The 17582-nt window shown below is 38.3% G+C and overlaps 1 protein-coding gene across 1 annotated transcript in view; it reads left to right on the plus strand.

Annotated features, from left to right (window-relative positions):
* The window catches only part of Tsp2A (tetraspanin 2A), a 179910-nt gene that overhangs the window by 139511 nt on the left and 22817 nt on the right, over window positions 1-17582 (plus strand). The window lies entirely within an intron of this gene.

Here is a 17582-nt window from a genome sequence, read left to right on the forward strand (position 1 = left end):
TTCCAGCCCTGCCCCGCCGCCAGTTCAAATGAGAGCTCAAACCGGTCAACCTGTGCTGACCAGCCGCTGCCTTCCTCGACACGGACCAAAACACAACCGAAGACAACCAGAACAGAAATGACCACCGACGACAACGACGACGACGACGCCGAGGACGCTGCTTATCAGGGAGGATTTCTGCCTGAAATGAAATCGCTTGTTGTTTGGACATTATTATATTTCTTGCTGGCCTTTCCTGTTTCTGAAACTCGTTGGACCCCCAGCTGCGGTCAAGAAGCCAGTGAGGGAAAGAAAATGTGGCCCGGTCAGTTGACCGTAAGTAATTTGCGGGTGGACTGAAAAGGACGATACTTCAATCGATGGGAAAACTGTTGATTCAACGGTAATTTCCGTTTCGTTTGAAAATTGTTTGAATTATGGCATCGAATGGCTCTGTTCGGGCGGGTGGGTGACTGTGTGATTAGCACCGACTCAGTAGAAAAGAAAATGCCAACCTATTGTCTGCCTTTGTTTGGGCCAAATTCAATTATCTGAAAATGTATTTATTTCATGAGCCCATCACGTCTTCAAACCCACCTTCACCCTTCACTTTCAAGGGGCAGCTTCAGCTATTGGCTCAATAGCTCAGGATTGCCTAAGACTGCCGAAGCTGGTTTTATCGGCCCGTTTCGGTTGAATTGAGCTCCGGTTCGACTCGGACTGGAGTGTGGGTGTCTGCATGTGGACAAAGTCAACAGGAAAGGTCCTTCTCGGAACCTGAAAAGAGCTGATGATGATGAAATGAGGCTCGGGCTCTTCTTCGGTTGTTTGTCTGTTCAGGTTTTTCACAAAAGCAGACCAATTCGGGTCCGGGGAGGTGGTTTCGCTCTGACTAGTGTACACTTCTGTTGGAAAGTAATCGTCGGATTTGGAAATAATCCTAGGATGGGGGACTCTGCCTTCCGCATTTATTCGAACAACGGCAGAATGATATGAGCTTATGAATGATGGGAGTTGTTTGTGCGCACATTGTTCTACGGACAATGACTCTGTTCTATTTACTTATAATGCAACACATGTGGGGATTTTTTTATTTATCGAGAAAAATGTGCTGAAGAGTCTTAGAATTTTATTAAATTTTGCCCACAGGAAGAGTTTATGGTTAAATGAGCGAAAAAAAAACAAATCAAAACATTTCAGGGTGGTTAATTTTCCCGGAAAATTTAGTTGAAGTTTTCTGATTTTCCCAGGCATCACGTACTTTGAAAATTTATAACTTATTAATCAAGCATTGTAGAAAGAACGTGGTTTGGAAAAATAATTAGGAAATTATCTAAGCAATCCAGAAATCATATAATCTGACAAATGTTTTCCTTGAAAAATCGGGTAAAGGAAAATTGGAAGGACAAGCAGCAACCAAGTAGCACACATCTGTCACACAAAGTTTCAGCAACTTGATTCTGACTAAAATGAGTCCTAAAGCAGTTACCTCAACCGGCTTGTGTCCAGTGTAGCAATGGGCGATCTTGGATCGAAACACAAAAGATCGATTCTTTTGGATCGATTAATCGATTTTTTGAATCGATCTCAAACACGACAAAAATCGACAGGATCGATCCTTTTCATTCGATTTTTGTTTCGATCCACCAGAAAAAAAAATTCAGTGCATTTGCATTTGCAATTTAATATTGACCTTACCTGGAGTCTTCAGCTCACGTTCGGGCAGTTAAAATTGTGTCTGAGCAGATCTACCGTACCGAAAGAGTATACGATTTCAGATGCTATGTCAGAACTGGATTACTATGGGGCATATCGGCAGAATTACAAAATTTCTTGCATCAGCCTGTTTTCCCACGTTCTGTCGATCCTTTTCGAGCATGGGAGAAAATCCGTAGTGTATATCCCCATGTATACCTCATTGCTCGAGACTATTTATCAAGAATGGTAACAAGTGTTCCGTCAGAGAGGCTATTCTTCAAAACTGGTGAAACCACTCAGGATCGATATCGGCTGAATGCAAAACGCAGGACTCAATTAGCTTTCATGGGACCCTCTCGGATGAGTTTTGGGATATCTGAATTAAGTACTTTCCGTACTTACCTGCTTTTTACACTCCCACAATCTAATCGTTTTGTTTCATGTGTGAATCTTTCGTTTTTTAAATCGTTCATTTATTACAAATAAAACCTGTAAAATCACTTACCTAATCAAGTATCCTGAGCAACATGTCAAATGAAATCAAAATAGTCATTTACTATATTCTCACGTAGACCATCCGGTAAATATTCGATCCACGGTACATGGTAAAGACCGTAAAGCATGGAGGTGGTAGCATCATGGTTTGGGGCTATTTTTCTTGGTATGGAGTAGGTCCCATTTTCCGTATTAATTCCATCATGGCCAGATTTGAACACAAAGGAATCATGGAGGAGGTTATGCTCCCTTATGCAGAAGAGAACATTATGCCTCTTATATGACATTTTCAGCAAGACAACGATCCAAAACACTCTTATGAGTATGTAAAGGAATGGTTTCGTGCAAACAAAGTTTCGGTTATTTCACGGCCTAGTCAATCTCCTGACATCAACCCCATCGAAAATTTATGGAACGAGCTTAAAAGAAAGTTATCTGGTCAAACATTTTCCAATAAGGATCAACTATGGACCACAGTTCAATAAGATTGGTATGATATACCAAAGGAAACTTGTCAATGCTTAATTGATTCAATGCCAAGTAGATTGAACAAGGTTCAACTTAACAATGGAGGGCACAGCGGTTACTAAGCGTCATTAGTCTAATAAAACTTATGCGATTATTTTCAAGCTTTCTATACTATAGTATTATTCACTGACCAGGCATATTTTATATTTGATTCTAATGAGTGAGTCATGTAATGTTTTAACTTTGAGTTTTCTCGTGCAATTACTTAATTTTTATTGCACTATCAAATGCTTAACTTTAAAGTCGAATAAAATGAAGTTCAATGAACACAACCTAAAATTTTGCATTTATTTTACCTGTACCTATTTTAATGATCAGCAGTGATGTATGTGACACTCACAACCTTTACTGCATACTACACAATTTATTTCTAAATAATAACAATCGTCACACTAAACGACTATTATAGGTGAAATGTCATAACAATATAGCTTATGTAACGTAATATCAACTCTAGACTGAACTTGGCTTAATTTGCACCAACATTCCTATGATCCGTTATATTTGAAACATTGCTGTGCCATTTTGAAAAATTAATTGATTCAAAAGATCGATTCAAAATGATTGATCAAATCGGTGAATCGTTATTTTCAAAAAAAAAATCGATTTACTAAGATCGATTCTTGCCTCAACATCGCCCAATACTAGTCCAGTGTGCTACTAGGGATGCCAATGTTTCTAAAAAAATTTGCTCATGCTTGAAAATATCTTATTTTTCACTGATGAAAATTTCAGAGTAGTGTCTCTTACCGTTTTTGAGATGTGATTGAAAAACTGGGCGCAGGAAAATCGATCTACATTCGCTCCTATTATAAAAGATTCTCTCCAAAAGAGCAGTTCCTCGCCAAATAGTGAAAAAATAAACAACTTTTAGATTTAACACATCAGAATTCCATGAAACTTCGCATAATTGTTCGCTTATTAAAATTTTTAACTAATCTAATAATAATATTTATAAATATATACGATCCATTAAAAATTTTTTACTTGCTTAAACAATTAAGAAAGAGGTGTAATTTTCATGATTATCCAAGGGTATATCAAACCTTCACTACGTCTTTGCATCCATATCATTTTTATTTTTTGTTCAAATGGTAGTCCATATTTTTTTTTTATGTAGAACTACGTCTTTATAAAATATACGGGTATGCAAATCAAAAATAAGTTGTGACGAAATATTGTCAGATTTTAAACACTTATAACTTGGGCGTTTATTGAATGCATCTCAAATCTCATTACATCATTAGATTCCAATTTGATGTAAGATTTATTTGATATAAAGATTTTAAAAGATTATCATTAGTAATCTATTAAAAATTAATCAATCTTTCGGTTGTAATCCACCAATCACGAGCTTGCTTGCTTGCTTGACTCGATATAACAAAGAGTCAGAGAGAGACGTGCCGTTGGCGAGGTTATGCAACAGCGTACGATCCAAAATCGATCCAAAATCGACATTACAGCAAATAGATGGTTTCGGTTTTCGGTAAATTTGTTCAGATGGAAAAGAGAGTAACTGAAAACTGTATAAGAGTTAACTCGTAAACAGAGTAAAAGTTTAAAAAATTTAAATTTTTATTTCCAGGGATTTTACTGATATTCGAGCCAATTTTTTGAGGATAATCGAGCAAAACTTAAATTAATGAATAAGTGGCGCAGGTGGTGTAGTGGTAAGCGTAATTACCTCTCACCTCAGCAGGCCTGGGTTCAATCCCAGTTGGCACCACCGTGATGTTCTGAGGCATAACATCTCTGATCTGAAGGGAAGTGAAGCCGTTGGTCCCCGGTTCATGAGTTGATGGGTCGATAGGAAGGGTCCAGGTGTGGGAGCTGCCTCTATCGCGTTGGTAGCATTGGTGCTCAGCACGGAAACAAGTCAGGGAAAAATACTGAATAACTCTATTTTTTGCAATTTTGAGTAAATTTTATTAATTTTGAGTCAATTGAGGATTCCTTCACCAGGCGTATGTAACTTGACATTTCAACTAGATAGAATGTTGCGGTTATCACCTCAGCTCAAAACTTTTCCTCCAGGTGGCACTGATGTGCCAGATATTCTGAAATTACTTGCTTAACTTGGCATCTTGGAGCGTTACTGTCTTCAGTAAAGTTGTTCAGATGAACAAGATTTTTTGTTTTCTGGACAGCTCACTGAACGGCGCAAGTTTACGATTTGACTTCCAATTACTTGTCTTAACTTGACACCACAACTAGACAGAAGGAGGATTTTTTACCAGGCTACAGTAGTGTACCAAATGACTTGCTTCTGCTAAATGCCATCACCTCAAACTGCAAAGGATTCAGAACAAATTGATCCTTATGATGATCGTGAAGAGTCTTCCACGGACTCGAAATTCGCCTGGCTGGTCTTTAGACACTGGAAGAATGTTCTTCCTGGAAACGTTCAGAGATGGTTGTGGGCAGGGATGGAAAATCATTTACATTCATTTCGTGCATTCATTTACATTCATTTGCCTCTAACTTTTTTCACAAACATAATTCCGTAAAATAGTGTTTGAAGCTTTTGTAGGCTTTAATATTAGCTACATCTTTTGTAATCAACTCAAATCAGTATCTCTTATGCATGATGAATCAGAAGGAAAAGAACCCACCATTGTTTTTCAGTGAATGTAAATTGCATTCACTGAAAAACAATAACATGTTCTACCAGCTCCAGTTTGTCATGTATAAGAGATTCAGATTTTAGTTATTAACAAAAGTTGTAGTTAATGTCAAAAGCTACAAAAGCTTCATACATCATTCCACGGTATTCTGTTGATGAAAAAAGTTGGAGGCAAATGAATGTAAATGAATGCACGAAATGAATGTAAATGATTTTCCATCCCTGGTTGTGGGTAAACCGATCAACAGATTATCAGGGATCTGGCACGTTAAAGTTATTTGTTGTTAGGTAGGTTATCAAATTTTTAAAATCAATCTAAGGGAATAATGTAAACTGGTTGTAAACAAAAAAAAACCTAATTCAAAATGATTGACCATTTATCAAAGATGAAGAGTACTTCAGGCTAAATCAATTGAATTGTAACAACAAATTTAACACGTTAATTAATATAAATAAAAGTTATTTTACTACTGCTAAATTATGTTCAATCTGTATCGAACCGTCAGGGCAGCATCAGCTCGTCGTTAATACAACATTTTGCTTAAACATGGAACCTTGTCTAGATAAAAACTGCTGCCTTTGACAGAGTAGTTCAAATCGATTAGGCAAATAGTACTTAGTTGATAATTCAATCACAATTGACAACCAATTAACTTAACTGCACGACTTGCTGTCTCCGGCAAAGTTGTTCAGATGGACAAGACCTATTGGATGGTGGGCAGCACCTAGACATCCAGATGTCGTATTACAATGTACAGACAGTATTGTTAATTGCTACAGTTTAAGCATTTCAGTGATTTCAAGTGGTATAGATGGACATCGATCTGTCAAATTGATTATACCAGCTGTAAAATTAGAAAGGGGATCAAGGGGCTTGTCAAATTATTTAAATAATTCTACCGTGGTTTTTAATTTTATGTGTTCCTAGCACTCCTGAACTTATGTCTTACTATTTCCTTAACCATTTATGTGCTTTATTTATAATTATATAGCTAACTTTAACAAATTCATCAACTTGATTCACATAGCAAAACTGTGGTAAATTTAGAAGAAACATGTATGTAACATTTCCTTCGTTGGACATTTTCTAATTTTTTGGAACCAATTGCATCAAACTTTGATTTCATTTGGTTTCGTAGGCAGAAAAACACGACCCCGTAAATTTGGAATTAAGTGCCTACAGTTTGAAGTCCAGAGAGAAGCAGCAAAATTTAGAACAAGAGTAAGAAGTCCCATTTGAAAAATATGCAGTGTTTTGAGCTGACTTTGCATCGTTTCATTCGCAAGAATTTTGCCAGCAGGGCGATAAATGACATTGAGCAATATCCTGCAATATCCAAGATTTCAACACTCCCAATTGAAAATTTCTTCAAAATAACGTGGTAAGGTTGATCCTTGTTGATCGAAAAGGCAGAGGAGGAGCTACACACAATCATAAGGTCCCAAGAACGACATTCATCACATTATGGGGCCTCCCATTAGCTCAGTCGGTAAAGCCACAGCTACAAAGCAAGACTATGCTGGAGGTGGCTAGGTTCGATTCCCGGTCTGGTCTAGGAATTTTTCGGGTTGGAAAATTTTTCGACTTCCCTGGGCATAGAAGTATGATTGGACTTGCCACACAATTATACCAATGCAAAAATGGTACATCCATCGAAAGCTCTCAATTAATAACTGTAGAAGTGCATCTAGAACACTAAGTTAAGAGGACACAATAAGCTAATATGCGATATGAAATAAGCTTGAAATGCGACGAAGAAGAAGAATACATCACATTATGTTTAAATTAAATCGTATAGAATGCAAATTTCCGACTTATATATGGTGAATCCTTTTCTCATCGTACCGTGTCACAATTTAAATTGGATTACATCCTAAAACTTATCGAATTAAACTTGTTATTACAGATTAAATCATATCCAATGATGTCCAATCAATTCGTTAAAAAAAAAAAAAATTTGCACGTACAGTGTATCTCAAAATTGAGCATACAGATGTCCTTAAATTTTAGAAAAACAGCTGTAAAAGCCCAATTTAAAGAGAAACGTTTCTGAATTTTCGGTTGCTGAATCATCATACATTTATCAATTGTTGGTACAGTATTGGACTTATTTGGTTGCGTTTATTAAAAGTAAGAGCTATTTGAGAAAAACGCTTTTTCATTAAATACCTTAATAATATAAAATACAATGAACTAAACTTCTTGAAACTTTGATCATTTTAAGTCATAATAAAGATCATTAATATTCCACTATTTTTTCTAAAATTTGTCTTATAAGTGAAAAGTTGAAAATCGAATTGAATTCTTTCAATAAAGTCCAAAACTATAGCGAAAAATTAACAGATTTCTGTTAAACCACTAGCCAAGATTTAAAAAATATATCTATATACAATTTAAAAAAAAACCCACTATGATGCACGCTCAATTTTGCGATACACTGTATATGGCTTCCACTTTTGTACGTATAAGCCATATTTGCATTCTATACTATTTGTTTGTCTGTATCAGCCATTCCATAGCAAAACGATATAGTTGTTCTCAGATTTTCGTAAGAATTGGTAGTTTTGTTCCTTATCGTGAAATAGTAGACCCATAATTTATTTATTTTTTGTCATTAGCCGGACCATTTCCATGTTAGAGGGTGGTCCAAAAAATCGATTTTTTTTTTTTCAAAAATTATTTTTTTCAAAAAGTCATAACTTTTGAACCATTGAGCCGATTTCAAAGATCAAAATATCAAATGAAAGCTAATCAAAAAAAATTACAGGGAAAAATGTAATTTTATTAAAAATAGAGATTTTGTACTGAAAAACATTGATTGTATTTGTTTTTTTATGGTAGGGGAATTTACGTATTCTCGTCAATCTAAGCAGCGTCCGCACTTCTAATAGCATTTTCACAGCGTCACGTACATATATGAAGTGTCTGTTTGTTTCAATTCATCTGCTGCTTGCTTCTCTATCCATTCCAATCGACAGAATTCTTCAAAACTGTTTGAAAGCGTTTTTACAACGCTCTAAACTTCTTAGGTGAGTGTGACTATTGTCGTCAGCCTCTTTTTCTTCGGCAACCTTCCCATTAGAACTGCGTGTTAACCAGCTGTTCTATTATCGGCAACTCGAAATCAGCCCCATTTTGTAGTACGTATGCTTCATTTGAAGAAAAATCTGGCATAACAGGATTGCTCGATCCTACAAATATAATCAGATTGAAGCTGAAAGACTAAAGAATCATTTGGATACATTCAGGGAAGTGTGTTGATGGTAAAACATAGTGAAATTAACGTTTAAATTTTGGTTGCCGAAAACAGTCAATGGGTGCCGAAGCCGACATTTATCCTATATATGGTTTGTAGATAAAGGTCGCAATATTTTGCTATATTTTTCGTCGAAATTTTCAGATTTTCTACACATTATATCACAAAAACAGCGATGTTTTTTTCCTTTCGTTTTTGAGTTATACTTTTTTGAAGTTATCAAGTTTTGGGTTTCCACTCAATACTCCTATACGACTAGACTACCATGCGTCATGACTATGTTACAGTCACTATAGATGAATAGATTATTATTATTTTTTGATAGAAGTATTTTAAATTACCTTTCATTTGATAGGTTGGTCTTTGAAATCGGTTCAATGGTTCAAAAGTTATGATTTTTTGACAAAAGTCATTTAATAAAGGATTTTGTTTTTTACCACCCTAACATTTAAATGGTCACCTATATGACAAAATAATAAAAGATACGGCTGTAACATTTTGCGATAAGGAACAAAATTACCAATGTTTACGAAATTCTGAGAACCACTATATCGTATTGCTATGAAATGGCTGATTTGCTTGTAAATATAGGGGAAATGAATGTAATGTCGGCCTAAATGCCTCTAATTTGGGCCCATACATAAATTCAGCAATCGACTAAATTTTCAATAGCGACCAAACATATCCATTAGTACCGTCCCAATGACGCGATCATCTAGATAAAATTGATAAACGGCAGATTTTTAGCGATGGGCCCAATCTTAGATCCATAGGCCAACATTAGAGCCATTTCCCCTATGTACATTCTGGTTGTCTGAGCACAGCTTAGAATTCATTCAAGAGGGGTGCTAGTGTACCGTTTGACATTTATAGCAATTTATAGCTTTAACTTGACAGGTCGATGAGATAGAAGTTTGCTGTCTTGAGCAAAGTTTTTCAAGTTAACATTAACTAGTTAATTTCGGTTGATAATTCACTCATTATACGTCGGGTGTTTTGTTTCTTCTGTGCTTTTTTTTTGCTGCTGAAAACCTTTTCGCATGCGTTTTGTTCTCGAGTGACTGGAGGTGAACTGGTGATCGCATTTAAAAGTTTTGAATACCGTGCGTGATTTTTTTTGATCTCTTGTTGCTTATGCAATGGTGCTTGGTGTGATCTTGCGTTTTTCTTTGTTGCCCCGTACAACCTCTATCACGCTGATATATTTTTCTGTTGCTGCGATGAGCAACTTCTTTGTATGGTGTTAAAGAAGAAAGTCCGAAAATACATGACCTTGATTATGCGTGGAGTGCGTTCTTTTGTACGTACGAGCTAGAAGAGCGTTATCAGTAATTGCGGTGGTTCAAAGAAAAAATTAAATAAAGCATTTCTGAAAACATGACGCTGCAAAGTCTCTAGGCCAATCGGGTAAGATCTTTCCATTTTATCTATTTATATTTTATTTTTTGTCACTGATTTATCAAATGCTCTATATTGACGAATAGAGTTGCCAAATCATTCACCCTCCCACTAACACAACTCTTTCCTTCCTGTGACACCTATGAAGGTAGTATGGGTTCCCTGCACCTTCTTAAGTAGATGTTGGATTAACTTTCCCTCCCTTCCCCTGCGATTGTAAGGATGTGGCCAGGTGTATAATGCGATGCTTGTATTGTAGATTTTATTTTCGTGTGGGGAAAATCACTAATCCCAAGTGATATTTTCTGCGTCAACACTCGATATTTTCTGCAGAACGTATTAGTTGACCATTATATAGCCACCCACGATTTGTACAATCGCATATGCTATGCTATGCTATGCTATGCTATGCTATGCTATAATTCACTCATTATACGGCGCTGGGGCTGTGTCATTTTGCCGAAGCACGTTTCGCCAAAGGACGTTTCTCCGAATGGGTCAATTCAACGCATAGTTTATTTCACCGAATTTTAATCATAAATCAAACTGAAAGAACTGGTCATGTTTAAAATGAGCAATCATTCCTTTAAATCAAATATATTGATTATGTAGTAAATAACGAAATCAGTACTCGAAACCTCGAACTGGTCATGTTTAATAGAAGGATGAATTCCTATAAATCAAAAATATTGATAGCCGGCGCTGGTGGTGTAGTGGTAAGCGTGACTGCTTTCTCACCCCAATGGGTCTGGGTTCAATCTCAGCCGAGGTCGGTGGGATTTTTCTGAGACATAAAAATCTCTGTTCACGTAAAGTAAAGCCGTTGGTCCCGGCCCGTGTGTGTTGAATGGGTGCGATATCCTACGCAGGTGTGGAAGTTGCCTTCGATTGTCGTCCATGGATGGCAATCGATGTCCGTCTGACTATGTTCAAAGGAAAGAATAATATTGATTATAGAACAATTTCTAAAACTAGCGCAACTTGAAAGAACTGCTCATCTTCAAAAGAAGGAAGCATTACATTTGAATAGCTTGCCAGGTTGAACAAATCGAACTTTCTTAATCTTTTTTCGAGACTGATTTCAAAATGTACTGAGCTGTGAGAAAAGTTCAAACCCGTAGAAAATGGCTTGCTCTTCACCCTTCGGAGAAATGTCCTTCGGTGAAATGTCCCGCTCTCTACGGCGCTAGTGTGTCAGTTGGGTTCAAATGGCTTGCTTTAAATAACATGATAGATCAAGTATATAACAATCCATTGAGTAGTGTAAATTACAGTTCACAATTTACTCACCAGGTGGCACAAGTGTGTCATTTGGTTTCAATTTGTTTGTTGTAACTTATCAGCTTGACTAGTTAAAAGGTGCTATCTTTGGCTAATTTGTTCAGATGGGCATGACCTATTGGCTAAAGGACAGCTCAGTTAAGAATTCACTAACCAGGTAGCACCAGTGTACCATTCGACTTCTGATTGTTTCCTTGATTTGTTTTCCGTCGATCTTGTTTTCCGTATTGAGTACCAACGCCAGGAAGGCGAGTACCGACGCCAGGAAGGCAGCTCCCACACCTGGACCAACGGCTCCGGGGATCAACGGCTTTACTTCCCTTCCGAAGGAAGGCGTGATCAGCGATTTTATGCCACAGAACATCCCGGTGGCGTCGACTGGGATTGAACCCAGGCCCTTTGGGGTGAGAGGCAATCACGCTTACCACTACATCACCGGCGCCGCTTGACTTCTGATTGCTTGCTTTAACTTGCCAGCTCGACAAGATATTGTGCATTAAGATGAATATCGCTGATGAATAGAATTTTGACGCAACTGGTAGTATTGCAAAAGAGCTGTTGAAAGTACCAACACTATTAAAGTTATGATTTCCGAGTTGGACGTACGATTGGAAGTCAGAAGTCAAACATCAGAACTTTAATTTAGTGCTGGCGTTACAATAGAAGGTTGTTATCATCGCCAAAGCTATTAGATAGTGGTCAGTTCAATTCATAATTCGCTCACCAGGCAGCGTTAGAGTACCATGTGACTTCTATTTTGTTGATTTAACTTGACAGATCGACAGATATAAGGTTGCTGTCTTCAGAAAAGTTGTTCAGATGGAAAATAAATACGGGATGATAGCTCAGTCAAAAATATGCATTTTTTTTCCAAAAACCCAAACAATAGGAGTTGGAAAACAAGGGAACCTGTTTTGGAAAACATTTTAATATATAGGGGATGCTCAAAATAACTAGCATTAGCACATTTTTGGTCAACTTTAGAGTGTTGTAATTTCGTCAAATATGGTCCAATGTATAATGAGAGAGAGAAGGATTAGTATTTTCCATTTAATTCCACTACTTTATTTGCTTATCCTTGAGTGTCTTGTACTAATACTCGACTGAAGAAAAACATCGCATTTACCGTATATATATATATTAACACAGGTACATTTTCACTTAGAAACTAGGTAAACTTAAATTTAGTTTTCTATAGGAACAGGTACTTTGCTGCTTACTCGTTGATGTGTCAACGAGTATAATATATAAGACACTGAAGAAGTCTGCACATTGTAGACGTCTTGTAGACGATATTCTGGGTTTCCAGAGGGATTGTCTAACTTGGTAAATTTGTGATGTGATTTTCTATAGAATGCCGGAAAGAAAACCCTTTCCCAAAGTGAATTATATGCCAATATATGAAATTGGGTTACAATCGACCGAGATATGGCCATCTCCTTGGAATCCGAACTGATGGAGGGATCTGAATGCGGTCAGATCTGTTAATCACTCAAAACATGCCTAGTGGCTTTCGATAAACTTGACCACACTTGATGAATCATTGACCACAGGGAACCTAGCAAGGTAACATTGCATTTTACACACAAACATGCCCAAGTAACCAAAAGTTCTGATAAAAGGCTATTTGTGGCTTAAGCAGCTTGGTTGAAGGTGGTCTATAGAATTCTAAGCAGCCTTATTTTTAAGTCATTATAAGAACTTGAAAGTTCCGGTACCATAATTGAAGAGCATTCTAATCAGCTTCTGGCGGAACTTGAACGGAACTTTTAGAAAATAAGTTAAAAAAGGTTTTTGTCCTCTACACCAATTTTATATTTAGTTCGCACTTTTATGAAAGTTAATTCTGGAGTCAGGTCTTTGTATGAAAGTTAGTTTTAATGGCAGGTATGAACGTGTATTGATTTATCAGCATTAGTAGTAGTATTGGTGAGTTGCTTGAAGAATTAAACCCAGTCCTCCTGCGTGAGAACCCCAGCACGAACCGCTACGTCATCTGAAATATATTAAAGTGAGCTGGTGTCCCGCCTACTGTTGGAGTTTTCAGTGCCAGCTGACTGACTTGAATACGGAACACAACACCTTGATGAATTTTAAAATGGTGTTTTCCCGCCTGGTACTCCAACCCACTTGTAGCGCAGTGGTTAACGTTCGTAGATCGCGTGCCAGGAAATTGCTTTTTAATAATTTTTATGTTTGGATGTAATATTGATGCACGGCATAAATATAAGAATTATGATTTATTTGAGCCACTGATCATTTCATATTTACGAACACTAAATTTTGTTCCTAAAAAATACTTGTGGGCTATGACGGACCTTTTTAGAAACTTTCAAGTTGCTAAGAAGCTACGCAGAGAATTTTTAAGACACTTTAAAGTTGCTAAGAAGTTCTGCTGGGAACTTGTTCGGAACTTTGTTGTGGCCATGTTTTCAGCATTGCCTGAAGTTCCTAAAAAGCGCTTAGGGATGCTTTTAGCATCTTTTTTTGAGCTTCAAGTTGTTAGGAGTACGCATCAAAACATTATGGAACTTGAAAGCAGGGTTGCTTCCACTCACTTGCTATAAAAAAATATTTTTGGGAATTATGCAATCATTAGATGTTATAATGCTATGTTGCACTTGTAAGTAACAAAAAGAGGGTGTAAAGTATGTGTTTGACTCATAAAACCTGTCAATATCGCTTTGAAAGCGTCACAATCAGCGATCTTATGATTCGTGAGCGTTCACTCAGAGTGAGCGCTCACGAGTCGTAAAACCGCTGATTGTGGCGCACTGAAAGCAATATTGACAGATTTTATGTGTCAAACATATACTTCATGACCTCTTCTTGTAACTTACAAGTACTAATTAGCATTAAACTATTTAATGATTACATAATTCCGAAAAATATTTTTTTTATAACAAGTGAGTGGAAGTAATCCTGCTTGAAAGTGGGTTTTATCGTTGAATGCGGAACTTTTTGTTACTTGGAAAGATAGTTCTATCGGAACTTTATTTGAATTTTATGGAACTTGAAAGTGTGTTTTATTGTTGAATGCGTAACTTTTGGTTACTTGGGTGTCTTCCGCCAGTTCATTCATCACACTGGATGCTCTCGGAGCAACCAGGATGCCGCCGGGGGAACCTGCACTACGGAACGATTGCATGTTTACACCAAAACATGCCGTATGGCACCTTTTTCTATTAGTTTTCCATAAGAATGCTTTTGGAAGAATACAAATATTTGACGAAGTTACAACACTCCAAAGTTGACCATAAATTTGCTTATCCTAATTATTTTCAGTATCCCCTCTTTATCCTTAGTGATCTTCGATAAACAACAAAATAGGTCAAGAAAAATAGGCGTCAAACTATCACCAATCATATACTAGGTGGGTTGAAAAGTAACCTCCTTGACCGCCAGAATGCGCTGCTACTGCAAAAAAGGTTATGGTGTTGTTCATATTTAGGCAGACATGCCAAATTTAAGTGCGATACTGTCTTTAGTTTTGTTTTGACAGCTGATTGTTGTTGATGTGTTTGGCATCATGTTGAGTATGGATAAAAACGATTTTCGTTCATTCATAAAACATTATTTTTTAAGAGGCAAAACGGCGAAGGAAACAAAAGAAAAGTTGGATAAATATTATGGGGCTAATGCTCCGTCAGATTACACCGTCAAATATTGGTTTCGAGAGTTTCGTGGTGGCCGCTATTCCACTACCGATCAAGTTCGCTGCGGCAGGCCCTCCGATGCGGTTACAGAACAGAGGACAATGTCAATAAAAAGTACATGAAATGGTGTTGGCTGACCGGAAAGTGAAGGTCCGCGAGCTAGCAGATACCGCAAAGAAAGCGCACACGCCATATTTTGGGCGAGTTCTGCATATGAAAAAGTGATCCTTCCGCTATGTGCCGCGCAAGCTCACTCCTGACTCCTGATGCGGAATCAGGCGGACTTTTGGCGTCGATTGGTAACTGCTGATGAAACCTGGATCCACTATTACACCCCAGAGAACAGAATGAGTGTCCGGTAATGGACTGAAGCTGCCGGCACGAGTGTTCAGAAGTGGCCGAGGGAGGCTCGATGGGTCGGAAAGGTTATGGCGTCGGTTTTCTGGGATTGTCATGGCATACTCTTCGTGGACTACCTCGAAAAAGGCCGACATCGCTGCAAAACGGCCTCGCATGAAGCGAAAAAAAAAATATGTTTTCGCAAGACAATGCCCGATTTGGCTCCCTCAAACTATTATCTCTTCCCAAACCTCAAAAGATGGCTCATTAATAAAAAAAATTCAGCTCACGTGACGAAATCATCGATGCCACGGTGTATTTTACATACCTTCCGGAAAATTACTTTTCGGACGGGATCATGAAGTGGGAAAATCGCTGGAATAACTGTATCGAGCTAAATGGGGACTATAATGAAAAAAAAAATTAAAACAAAAATGTCATTCCCAAGGAGGTTACTTTTCACCCGATCTAGTATAGAAGGTGCGCTTATTTGTTTATTTAATAATTCAACTGACAATTAATGTCTTAATGAATAAAACTTAATCTAAATAGTTATGGTCAACGAAACGAAAACGGTCAAGTAACCGGTGACGAAACACATTTGCTGATACGTTAAAGTCAAATTCGCAATAAAAGTAGTTAAATTGTCGGCGGATTGCACGAATCGGCTCATTCTGCGTATAATTTCTGCCTCGTGGCTCCAAAAACAGAAATTCGCGTTGACGAAGTGGTCTCTCAGGAGCATACATAAAGGGTGTCCACGATGAAATTGCCACACACAAAATTGATTCGCAAAATTCGAGTTTTCATCCGATTGCCATCAAATTTTCAGGGATTGAGAAATAACTATTAAACTTCATTTTACCATTTTACTCGTATTTTATTTACAGTCCATACGCAAATGCCCGCACCTTGGCCTTAACCCCGGCCATAAGAATCTGCACAACCTGTGAATCAACCGTTTTTTGCATGTAAACCCATACTTTCTTCAGTTCCTCGACTGTCTTCACTACCTTAGGTCGTCGGCACGAAATTGACCTTATTGTCCGCATACCACTTCAACACGTCCTTGAGTAGTGGCATGAGGCCAAATCCGGCCAGAAGATTGTTGGGACGTTGTGGGCCTTCAGGAGAGGAAGCAGCCGCTTCTGGAGGCACTCTTTTATGTACACCTGTCCGTTCATCGTGTCCTGGGTCACGAAAGGTGCACTCCGCTTCCCGCACGTGCAGATGGCTTGCCAAACCAGGAATTTCTTCGTAAATTTGGACATCTTCTGAGTGCGGACATGCTCCGGAACGCTGAACTTATCCTTGGCCGTGAAAAACAGGTTGCCGGGGATCTGTTTGAAGTCGGCCTTCACATATGTTTCGTCGTCCATGATGCAGCATTCAACTTTCGTCAGCATGTTGAGGTACAACTTCCTGGCACGGGTTTTGGCGGACTTGTTCTGCTTCTCGTCGCGATTAGGGGCCTTTTGTACCTTGAACGTTCGAAGCCCAGCCTTAGTTTTGGCCTTCTGGACAAAACTTCGGCTTAGGTGCAGCTTCTTAGCCACATCCCTAACGGAGCCGTTCGGATTTCGGTTGAAGGCCCCAACTACGCGGTTGTGATTTTTGGTGTTGTACGGAATACTTTTTCCTTCACTTCTGGGCTTCCGATCGGTGGTCAACCGTTCCTCGAACCGCTTAATCACTCGCGACACCGTGGAATTCGCGATTCCCAACGTTTTAGCGATGGAACGATGCGAGAGATCCTTGTTCTCGTGATGAATGCGCAAGATTTTATCACGCACGAGCTGTTCTTTCGACTCCATTTCCGCGAGTTTTGATCGCAGGACTTTAAAACTTGCAGGATGTAAATAATGCACTATGAGCTAAATCCACCCAAATTTTCATTAAATTCTACCCAACGGTTAAAAAGTTAGAGCAATTTCATAGTGTGGCAATTTCATTGTGGACACCCTTTATTTAGCTGGGCCAGCAACGTTGGACAGTCGATGTCACCCGTGAGAAGCTTTCCAGCAAACATAGCTTGAGCGACCGTCCGTCGCACCACTAGCGGTTCGATGCCCAGAAGACGGCAACGCTCCTCGTACGGTGGCAGGTTCGACGAGTCACGCCAGTTCAAGAAACGAAGAGCATATCTCACAAACTTTCGTTGAACAGATTCAATTCTAGCGATCCAAGTGGCTTGGAAAGGGCACCATACAACTGCACTTGATTCTAATATAGACCAGAGCAGTAAAGTGATTTGAGGCATAACGGGTCCCGGAACTCATCGGCAATTTTGAAAATAAAACCCAGTTGGCGATTGGCTCGGGAAATTTT

Source organism: Ochlerotatus camptorhynchus, unplaced genomic scaffold (assembly GCF_037179485.1).
Source record: "Ochlerotatus camptorhynchus isolate MF236.1 unplaced genomic scaffold, CSIRO-AGI_Acam_v1.1 ptg000209l, whole genome shotgun sequence".
NCBI classification, from domain to species: Eukaryota; Metazoa; Arthropoda; class Insecta; order Diptera; family Culicidae; genus Ochlerotatus; species Ochlerotatus camptorhynchus.